This window comes from Mus pahari, chromosome 4 (assembly GCF_900095145.1).
Source record: "Mus pahari chromosome 4, PAHARI_EIJ_v1.1, whole genome shotgun sequence".
NCBI lineage: Eukaryota > Metazoa > Chordata > Mammalia > Rodentia > Muridae > Mus > Mus pahari.
In genome coordinates, this window is record NC_034593.1 from 27,000,200 (window position 1) to 27,010,669 (window position 10,470).

Below are 10,470 nucleotides of genomic sequence, written 5' to 3' on the forward strand. Positions count from 1 at the left end.
GGCTGCTAGCAGAAACTGACTCCAAGGCACCTAGGACAAGGGTATTAAAGCCCACAACCACAAGGCCACACCTACTCCAAAAAGGCCACACCTACTTCAACAGGGGTCAAGCATATGCAAACCATCACAGGGAGTTCTTAATATACACACACTGATCTTCCAGAGAGATGGGTTTCATTTGAGATTTCAAAGTGCCTCTATGTGGGAAGTTATGAGATAGTGTCCATCACGCAGCTTTTCTCAGATCACTTGATATATGCTTGGTGCTTTACAAGTGTCAGTAACTAAACTAATCAACTAAGAACCAATTGTTCATGAAGTAGAACAAAAAAATTTGCTCACGTATTCTGCTAATTTACTGAGTTAGAAATTCTACTACCGGGGCTGGAGAGATGGCTCCGTGGTTAAGAGCACTGACTGCTCTTCCAGAGGTCCTGAGTTCAATTCCCAGCAAGCTCATGATGGCTCACAATCGTCTGTAGTGGGATCCAATGCCCTCTTCTGGTGGGTCTGAAGACAGCTACAGAATACTCACATGCATAAATAAATCTTAAAAAAAGAAAGAAAGAAAGAAAGAAAGAAAGAAAGAAAGAAAGAAGAAAGAAAAGAAAAGAAAAGAAAAGAAAAGAAAAGAAAAGAAAAGAAAAGAAAAGAAAAGAAAAGAAAAGAAAAGAAAAGAGAAAAAAAGAAATTCCACTACCCATTTGCTCTGGTACCCTTAGTTAAGGTTTCCATTGCTGTGAAGAGATACCATTACCAAGGCAACTCTTATAAGGGAAAACATTTCATTGGGGCTGGCTTACAGTTTTAGAAGCTCAGTCCATTATCATCATAGCAGGAAGCACGGCAGCACACAGGCAGACATGGTACTGGAGGGGCCCAGAGTTCTACATCTTGATCCAGAGGCAGAGGCAGACGACTTTTTCTTCCTCACTGGGCGGAGCCCACCCCACAGTGACACATTCTTCCAACAAGGCTACACCGATTTGAACATTCCTAACGGTGTCATTTCCTGTGGGCCAAGCATCCAAACACATGACTCTATGGGGGCCAAACCTATTCAAACCACCACACTCCTTATAAGTAAAGCCAAGGTTTGTGGAGAGAATTCCATTAAAGCCAGTGACACGCACACGATAGCCATGTCAGTCGCCCTAAATCTTGGGCTATAGTAGAGTTACCTAAGGTGCTTACAACAGTCCCTAGACATCCAGGAACATGGCAGAGTAAGAAGTTCCTGAGGAAAACTTCTCTGCTTTGCTTCAAGTCTCTAGGTAAGTCCAATTGCTACTGAGTGCGGGGACAAGTGCTCTAACTTTTATATGACCACAAATCACCTGAGGTCTTCAATAAAGACAGATTCTAATTCTGCAAGTCTACAGTGAGACCTGGGGCCAGCATGTAAGTCCCAAAGCACTGGAGGAAGTTTCTAGATTCCTCATACAAGCCTGTAGGAAGGAGGCAGCTAGAGAGATAGATCAACAGTTAAGAACACTTGCTGTTCTTCCAGACAGCCTAACTTCTCCAGGGAACCTGATGCCCTCTTTTGGCCTCTGAGGGTACCCACAAACATGACTAACACACACACACACACACACACACACACACACACACACACACACAGAGCAGGTCTTTAAAGAAAGAATAAAGGAGGCTCTTATCTGTGGCTCGGTTGATGGAGGACTGGCCTAACATGCTGAGCCCTCCTCTGATCCCCAACACCAGGCACGGTAGCACACCCCTATGATCCCCGCACTCAGAAGTAAAGGCAGGAAGATCATGAGTTCAGGGTTTTCCACTGTTATATAGGAAGTTGGAGGACAGCCTGGGCTACATAAGACCCTCCTATCTTAAAAGAGATCATTTAAAAAGAGAAAAATAATTTATCATAGGTGTGTTGAAGTATTTTCTGTGAGGAAATACTGAATGGCCCCTGTGTGCCTGCTGGCAGAGGAAAACCTATAGTGTGTTCAATAAATCACATGGAAACAAGGCAAATAACAACACTCAACAGACTACATATCATTAGTCTATAGGTACTGAAAGAAACACCAAACTCAAGAATATAAGTTGAACTGTGAGGGAAAGGGTGAGCCTCTCCTGAAATGGAAATTTCTAGTTTCTCTGGAAAGTTAGTTATGTCAACGGATGTTTTGCTGGGGCACACAGGTAGAAGGCTGTCTTGCTAAAGCAGACACATGAAAGAATGTTTTTCTGAAGCAGTCACGGATAAAAGGGTGTTTTGCTGGAGCAGACACATGAAAGAATGTTTTCCTCAAGCAGACACAGGTGAAAGGATGTTTTGATACAGCAAACACGAGAAAGGACCTGTGATGAAGGAGTGTGAATATGACCTCGCAGGCAGTGGGAGACCAGCACTGAGCTTTGGTTTGGTTTGCTCCACCTCTCTATTCTTCGCTAACAACACGCATGTCTTGGATTGCCTTACATAATGTTGTTGAGCTCAACTTGTGGTGACACTGCCATTGAGAGAAACTCACCCAAAAACTGTTTGCGAGGTTCCTGTGGCAACTTGTCGCTTGCAGCAGCCTTGCCTCAGGCCAGGTGGCAAGCCTTGCAGCTTCTTCAGGATTGCAGGACAATTGCTGGTTTGTGCCTGGTGTCACCTGCAGAAAGGACTGGTCTGCCGCTGATGGTTCGTGTGTGGTGCCTGCCTGCCTAGAGGACTGGTCTGCAGCTGCTGAGTTGTATTTGGTGTTTGCTACAAGACTGAACTGCTGGCCAAAAAGCATGAGCTCTCCTCAAAAGAACTATTGCTGACCAGGTCCAATTTCCCATATCCTAATAATGTCTCCCTTCCACTCCCTCTGCTGGGTGGTGGGCTGGAGGATAGGTTGAACTCTTATTAAGAGTAGATTGCAAAAAAAAAAATTTTTAAATGTATGCTTACACTCTTCAGTTTTCTTTGAAAATAGAACAAAATAAAAGTCTTAAGATGTGCTATGGGAAGACACGTCTACTTGATAATCCTATACAATCTGCATGCATTGAATGCATTTTAATTCTTCATGTGGGGCCGTGGGTGTGGCAGGGGAAGGGGGGGAGAGAACCTACATCCCACCAGAGTTCCAGTGCTCTGGGTGGGCGGACAGGGGAGGACTGCATACACTTTCCACGCAGCCCCCGTGGGTGTCTGGCCACTGACCCCACATGGCAGGTGGTAGACAAGGGGCAGCCCCAGGTACCAGGTTCTCAGTCTCTGGCATCCCACACTGGATAGAGCAGAGGAGCTGAGAACAGAATAGGGGTCCTGGGGTGGCACTCAGCCCCAGGGGCGAAGGAGAGGAGAGGGCAGGGGGTGAGGGAGCGCCGGATGGTTCCCACGCAGGCGCAAGTCCTTGGTCAGGTCCATGGCTGGAGCACAGGATGGCCTTCTGGCAGGAAGTTAGACGCAGCTCTTTAGGAGAAAGCCCATCCATCCATCGTTCAAGCACGGCGGGCCTTGATGAACAGAGACAGTCTGTGGTTTTAGAGCTTTATTGTAGAAAGGCAGAGAGAAAGAGAGAAGGTAGAAAGAGAGTGAGAGGCCTGCCATGGCCACGTGAAGAGAGGGGGGAGGGAGAGAGAGAAGGAGGGCTAGAGAGTAAGAAAGGTGAGAGCTTAAGAGAGGGAGGAGGAGCCAATCAGCCCCTCTTATAGTGGGCTGGGCTAACTTGTTGTTGCCAGGTAACTGTGGGAGGAGCACACCTGGCTATAGTCAGGTAACTGTGGGGGTGGAGTCTAGCCAGAAAGCCAGAAGCTTGGGATATTGTGTGACTGATAGTCACAGAATTATGGACAGGCACCTGATTCTGGGAACGTGGGTCACCTTTCTGTCCCTTGTAGGTTTCTCTATTGGGTCACCGGAGCAAGCCCCATTCAACCAAAATAGGCTGCCTATCACAGTCCCACAAAATTTACATATACCTTCATACACTCATATGCTTAGAACTGTCATTTATAATAGCCAAGGGTAGGAACCAAATGCCCGCTGATGGATGATGGGTAAGCTCTACGTGCCTCTACATGCAACAGAGTACTATGAAGGCAATTTTGGCATGCAGTCCAGGGCTGAGCAAACCTTATGGACATTACGTTAGTGACGTGAGATGAATAAGGCAGGGAGCTACAGACTCCCCTTGCTGTAAGGCTCCTCAGGCAGTCAGATTCATAAGCTCAGAGGGCAGGATGGTGGCCACCAGGCCCTGGGGAGGGGAAAACGGAAGCTTGTGCTTGATGACATGTTTTAGACTGGGAAGATGAGAACCCGCTCAGGGATGGGAGCGTGGTCATGGCTACACAACAAAGTAAGCAGATTTGATGCCACCCTAAAAATGATTAAAGCAACCTATTCTTTTATGTACGTGTTACTCATTTAAGCCCTTAACTTTAAAAGTCAGAATAATTCCCCAAACTAAAAATTTGGGTTATCATGTAAGAGAATACACACTCAAAAAAAAAAAAAAAAAAAAGGTCAAGCCACACTGCTGGCTGTTTGTCAAGACACACTGGTGTCACCAAAAAGGCCAACAGGCCAGCTCCAGAAACTACTCAAGAACCAGAGACACTCAGGGGTGGGAAAACAGCGATTAGAGCGAGTTCAGGATCTAGCTTGTCAAAAAGAAAAAAAAAAGTCATTTTGAAGATACTCCTCTAAATGACCTACAGTACAAAGTAAGGGGTGAGAAGGAACGCCCGGGGCTCTAGACCTGGCCGGCCTTGAGACAGCGAGGACCAGGCATCAGCAACAGCCTTTTCCAAACGTCCTGTCTCCTGAGCAGAAACTATTCTGTCCCTGCCCCAAGCACATCACATTCAGGAAAAGCTTAGTGCTTTAAACTTGGATTTTATGCTGTCCCGGTGACTCACTCACCCACATTGCCTTTATTTCATTGTTTTTCTCACTTCTCCATTCTTTTTTTTTTTTTTTTTTCTTTTCCCCTTTTTTTTTTTTTTTTTTTTTTTTTTTTTTTTTTTGAGGCTCTAATTCCTTGCTCCCGGTGTAGAGACTTGCCCTTACGATCACTTCATTCTCGGGTCTGTACTTCTTGTCCACATGCAGCAAAATGTGGAGTGAGGGGGTTGTCTGGCTTGGTTTTAAATAAAACAGGCATTCTGAAAGAACTGTATTTGTTTAAAATAAAATAGGCATTTGCCACAATAATAATTCTAGTAGCTTTATCAAGGGAAACATTCACCAATAATTATTGAAGATACCATGTATAGATTTGCTGGATTTTCAAATTAATCTAAGTTTTGCTTCACTTGGCAGTAAAACGCATATCCTCCACATTTTTTAACCTAAATCCTGATTTTTGAAGGTCCTCACAACAGCTAGATGCAAGCTTTGAAGAGTCCACAAGGTGGCGCTAAATACCTATGGGCCAAGTCTATAACCTAGTGAACTGATGTGGGAATCAGAGCTGAATGTGAAAGCCATCTTGTTCTTGTCTGGAGGGAAGGCTGCCATCCAAAATATATTTGAAGTTCTAATTACATACCTAAAAACCCAAATGGCAAGCTTAACTTACCAGCTTCTCTCTCTTCCAAAGGCAGGTCAGGTCTACCTCTGTTCCCTGAATCAGGAGCACTGCACCGTGAATACATTCCAGTGCCACGTATGCTAGGGGGGTTACTCGTGTGTTAGACGCATTTATACAAAGATTTTTGTCTCCGTCCTATCAATACTCTCACTGCACTGTAGTAAACTGTCTTCATGTCTAAGTTCTCAATAGTTTGAGTATCCCACAAATAGGGGTAAATTTTTGTGCACTGAGCTCAAAAGACAAATCTTAAAGCTCTTCACCAACACTGGGTGTGGCCTTCACACTCTCCTATCAGGTCACCCGCAGCCTGGGAATGCCCGGTGCTGTCTCCAGGTAGCTGTGCGAGGTAGGCGGGGGGGGGGGGGGGGGGGGGCATGATCCTGGACTGAGGGCCAAGGTCCCCATCTCAGAATACCAACGGCGAGGGAAACTGTAAGGCTCCTGGGACTTGGGCACCTCTGAGGCCCCTCCTGATCCCATTTTAAAACTTACAACCTACTTTTCAAACAGGCATTTAAATTCAAAGCATGATGCATACACGCTGCAGCACTCCAAAGATTGTGTGGACTGCATCCCAGTGACTCTAGCCATCACCCCATGTCACAGGTGGAATGCCCAAGAGATGAGGGAGCTGCTGCTCTCTGATGTGTTTCTATCTAGGAGCAGGAGGCATCGTTCTTCTGGGTTCACTCTCCCAGGATTTGAAGGGAACATAAATATCAGAAGGTATCACAGAACAGAACACACCCCAGTCCCAGGCTAGCTGGGAGGGAGGGGTCGGAGGTGGATGGATAGCTAGGGCAACTCCACAGCAAGTCCTCGAATTCAGTGTTCTAAGCCTCGGAAGGCACGCAGTAGACCACGTACCGCTGTGAACGGGGAGGTCACATCTCATCTGCAGTACGGGGATAACAGCTGTGTGCTAACCACCGAGTGCCTTCCTTCCCGACTCAGAACCAGACGCTTTTGAGACAAGACTCAGAAACTGTTTTATTGAACTGAACACAAAAAGCCCGTTACAATGTCATCAAGCCTTTATCAGAAATCAGTACATACATGAGAATACACAGCTAAGAGGAGCCAACATAAGTGGTCTAAGCTTAAATAACATTCAGACTTCTGTGTTTATTAGGCTGGAGGAAATAAAAACCAAAAGAGCAATTTCAATTTCACAATTCACAGTTGATTGGTTTGAATCCTGTGACATCAGTCAGCTCTTGTAGCCCCAGAACATAGACTGGCCCACTGCCCGGTGGCCTGCTCAGATTCTCAAGGGCCAAGTGACAAGTGGAGAGCGTGATATGACACAGCCCCACTTTCCGGTTTGGACTGGCATTTCTTAGCTGCGTTCTTTCTAGTGAAACAGCGGAAAGCACGTTTTCGGTTCGCCACACTGATCACATGAAAGGTTCACACTCTCTCGGCTTCCTGCTTCATTTCTAACTTAAGACAATAACTATATTAAAACGCACCCTTGAGACTGAAAGCAAGATCAGCCCTGCTTCCGGATCAAGAGCACAAACCCGAGAGGACATGTATGTCTCAGCGGACAGCTGGGATGCTTGACAGAGGAGCCTGGCATACCCAATAAGGCATTTCGAAGGCGACACACAAGACCCATGCCAGGTCACCGAAGTTGACTGGGGGGGGAGGGAGGGAGACCACAGGTGAGCAGAGTCAACGTGAGACTTACAGAATGACACACAGGCTTACAGAACCTTTGGTGGGTGATCAGATACCGAAAGAAGGCAAGACAATGACCAGCCACTTCCAGGAAGGTTTGCTCCCAAGAGGGCTTTGCCCTAAGACAGTATCACTCACCCTGACTTATGGAGTCATTTCTTAAAACCAACAAAGAAGCATCGGGTAGAGAGCGCATGAGAGGGGTCAGTGAGGGAGAACACCAACTTCACGAGTGAGGGGGGGGTCACGTGACCACTTACGTAGACAGAGTGGTCATAAAAGCCATTTAAAGACAAACACAATCAGACAGACCCTGCATGAGTTGGTGTTCAACAGTGCAGTGAGATTTTAGCAATTGCTTTGGACTCAATTAAAACTACAATTTATATAGCCTGGCATGGTGGTACATGCCTGTAATCCCAGCACCAGGAGGTGGAGGCAGGAGGATTGAGGGAGTTCAAGGTCATCCTTGGCTACATAGTAGAATTGACTCACCTGAGCTACATGGAACATCACAAAATAGCAAATAACCACAGGAATATCTCTGTGTTAAGAGAACTGTGAAATGTCTAAAACTAAACTTCTAGTTGGTAAAAAGTACAGTCCTTCTAAGGACACAAAGGAAGTGTTCAGTTACACTGGAAGCCTAAGATTACAACTTAAAAGCACTCAGGTTGGACTGTGATTTGGTTCTCCCCATCCAATCTATCCAACCTGAGCAAACCCCTTCAGCTCTGCAGCGCTGGCCACAGGAGGCAGGCAGAGGATGGAGGCAGACCGCAGGTCTCTCCGACACGACTGGAGGGAGGCTGTAGACTGCCTAAGGCTTGCCCAGCCCTCAGTAGACAGTACTGTTGTCTCAGAGTTTAATCCTGCTATAGACAGGCATAGGAGGCGAGTGGTTACGGTGCCTGGGAGTTCACAGCAAGTCCTGTCAGGAACGGAAGGTCTGTGGGCCACGTAACCTGGTGCAGACTTGCTGGAAACCCTACCCACACTCCAGAACGGAAACAAGGAAGACTGACATCCACAGGAGAGAACGGAGACTGCTTACTGCCTCAGGTGATGGCCAACACATGCGGTCTTCCTAAGACATTAACATGTAAATATTAAATCCTAGGGTATGACACCCGTGGTAGGGACACTGTCTGAAATGTACAGAGCCATCTGTCCTGATGAGCAGACAGAAGGACACAGAGATGGGCTCATGGGAGACGCGAGGAAACCCGGAGTAGGGAAATGTCAACAGTAGGAGATAGAGTTAGGTGTGCTCCAAAATGTTTTCCACTTTGACAAATGTCCAAAATTCTTCATAATGAAGTTCTGAGGCAAATGTTACTATTTCTTCATGAAAATTGGTTTAATCATATGTTCGGAATGTTGTAAAGAGCTCAGGATATTTAATGTTTTCAGTTAATCAAAGGAAGGAAATTATCGTTTTCAAAGGCCTCAAACTTGCTTTCAAAGGTCCCTCTATCCACGCAGAGATGAAGTACAACATGACCCAGAGCGACAGTTTGTTTGTATACATAATTCTCTCCACTCTACAGAAGAACCAAGCCGGAGCGCACAAGCGTCAGTGTAGGAAGTTTTCTCCATGTCAGCATCTCAAGCTCTGAGTCCTCTGTGGCATCAAACATAGCCACGGAGATGACTACTGCCAGCCTCAGCAGCCAGGCTCCCACCCAGAGTGCACACTTCACCCAAAAGCAAACTGAGATTGCACTAAGAAACGGAGGAGGGGAGGCAGACACCGGACAGAATTCACAAGGACCGTTGCTATTTCAAGCTCTTTTATGAACAGTGGTTAATGGCAGTAAATCCCGTCATCTCTACCCTCTGTGAAATGCTAACACTTGCTAAAGGCACTCATATTCTGGATTTAACGGACACAAGGTCACATGTGACCATAAGCCAGGACTTTTTATTTTTTGGTAGCTACAGAGAAAGGGCGTTCACAAAGAGTCCCCATTGATAATGGAAGGAAACACCACACAGCTATCCATATAAATGCCTCATGAGAAGCTATGTACACAGCTAGTGTCCACTCAGCTACGCTGACATGGCGGCTCACAGGAGACTCGCCCAAACTGAACCCAAAAGCAACAAAGCATTTTTTTTTCTAATCATATATAAAACTCCTAACAATGATTTAAGGGGTGGGGAACAAGGCAGAATTTTTTTCAAACACCTGTTCAAATATCTACATTAAACGTCTGCATACATCAACAAACTGTTTCCCCATTTCTAAAGACACTCCACCACTTGGGTACACAGTCCACCAATTTCTCTGGTAAATTCTTCCTGCCCAAGTTCTGACATTACACAGCATTCCAAACCTGCTATTCTTGAGCCTCTCTGCAAAGAAAACACTACGAGGAAGTCACTTGTCTGCCCTTGGACTGCCATTGCTCATACTCCCTGGAAACACAGGCTGGGACAGTTCCAAGTCCCACTGTTAATTCTTAGATCCTATCTACACAGGAAGACTTAATCAGGTACATGTATGTCCATATAATGGTTTTCTCCTATTGGGATTGCAGGGTTGTAGACCAAGGGCTACACAAAGCTCTGTAGGCAGCTCTGTGGGGTGAGGTGGGAAAGTTACCTCAGCAGATCACAGGCTCTCAGCCTTGATCCTTCATCCATTTCCAGGACTTCAAACCTCCTCACTAATTCTTTAAGCCCATGGCAAACTAAAAGGGAAGATGAGGGAGAGCTTTTTATCACGACACATAGTGTGGAAAAACTGTGAAAAATGCAGAATTTAGTTGGTAAGAGGCAAGCAGACAGGCGTAAGACAATAGGCATGCATTTACAAGCGGCAGGACACAGATCAACTCAGATCAGCAAAGTCTCTGCTCAACGTAAAGTCTAAAAGGTCAAAGCACACAGGGATTTAGCTGAACTTCCAAAGCCAATGCCCTCTGAAGGCATGTGGGATGCAGACCATCTGACTGAAACGGATTCTTCCGCTCTGGATGTTCTGACTGGCTTCATCATGAAACAGAGCTGCCTGCCACCAGGCGTGGTAGCGCACGCCTTTAACCCCAGCACTCGGGAGGCAGAGAATTTCTGAGTTCGAGGCCAGCCTGGTCTACAAAGTGAGTTCCAGGACAGCCAGGGCTACACAGAGAAACCCTGTCTCAAAAAAAAAAAAAAAAAAAAAAAAAAAAAAAAAAAAAAAAAAAAAAAAAAAAAAATGAAGCAGAGAGCCACAAGAATAGACTTCAATGCTACA